Raw genomic sequence first — 1,201 nt, forward strand, 5'->3', positions numbered from 1 at the left:
CCATCTCCCATCTTCTATACCCTGCCACCACCAGTGATGCCTGCTATCTGCTATGAGCCTAGAGAGGCAGCCTACATCCAGTTCATATCTTCTTCTCTGTGGGCAAACTCATTTCTAGTTCAGATATATTTATCTCCATTTTATATATGAAGTAAATGAAACTATAGAAATTGCCTTGGCAAGTATAACATAATGTAAAAAAAGACATATATTTTCTCATGGAAATTACTCTTTTATCTGTTCTTTTTTCCCCATTTTTATTCAGTTTTCTCTTTTCCTTTTCTGTTAACTGTATTTACTCAGAAATTATAGTAAGTTTATTACAATAGAAGACTTAGTAGATAACTTAGAAACCATTTCCTAAGTCCTTGCCTTTAAGAATCATCTACTAGGACTGGTGGAGTGGCTCAAGTGGTAGAGTGCCTGCCTAGAAAGCATGAAGCCCTGAGTTCAAACCCCAGTGCCACCAAATGAAAAAAAAGAATTATTCCTTGTCATTGATAGAACAAAGTTAACAAACAAGTAAAGACAATGAACACAATTACATGTTGTGTGTGTATGTGTGTTTGTTACAAATGATTTTTAATGTAGAACTGGCTAGTAAGTAAGTGTGCCAGTCAAAGAAGGCTGACAGGAGGAGGTTAGTTTTGACAAAGGCCTTTGGAGTATCCAAGAAAAAGAGAAGAAGAGAAATTGCAATCACTAGTGGGGACTAGTCGAAAGGCCCGATAAGACCAAGTTGGAAAGTTCTTTGTCAAATTGAGAGAATTCTCCTTTCTTCAGAATTTGTTGAGAGTTTTTATCACGAATGGGAGAAAATGGTTTTTTTTTTGGGTCACTTGATAAGCGGTTATGACTTTGGTTTGTGGATACGGAAATCACAATGATTGGTTGTCAAATGTTGAAGACTTGTACACTTGGAAAAAGTTCTACTTAGTCATGTAATATCATTTCTTTCTTACATCAATGGAATCATTTGCTCATATTTTGTAAAGGATTTTCATGTCTGTCTTTCTGAGACATGTTGGCCTGTGGCCTTTTTAGAATTTGTTATCCGGATAATATTGGCCTCATGAATTGCAAATTTTCTGTTCTTTTGTATTTGCTGGAAATGATCACAAGTAAATTTCCTTTAAATGTTTTGTAAAAATATCCAGTGAAACTACATGTACTTCTGGAACTTTTAGTTTATGAATTCAAT

The 1,201-nt window shown here is 34.9% G+C and overlaps 1 non-coding gene across 1 annotated transcript; it reads left to right on the forward strand.

Moving 5' to 3' along the window:
• The first annotated feature begins 396 nt into the window (after window positions 1-396).
• On the forward strand, window positions 397-469 carry Trnas-aga (transfer RNA serine (anticodon AGA)). Its single transcript has one exon. It is a non-coding gene; the product is annotated as a tRNA-Ser (tRNA).
• The last annotated feature ends 732 nt before the right edge of the window (window positions 470-1,201 follow it).

This window comes from Castor canadensis, chromosome 4, assembly GCF_047511655.1.
Source record: "Castor canadensis chromosome 4, mCasCan1.hap1v2, whole genome shotgun sequence".
Lineage (NCBI taxonomy): Eukaryota > Metazoa > Chordata > Mammalia > Rodentia > Castoridae > Castor > Castor canadensis.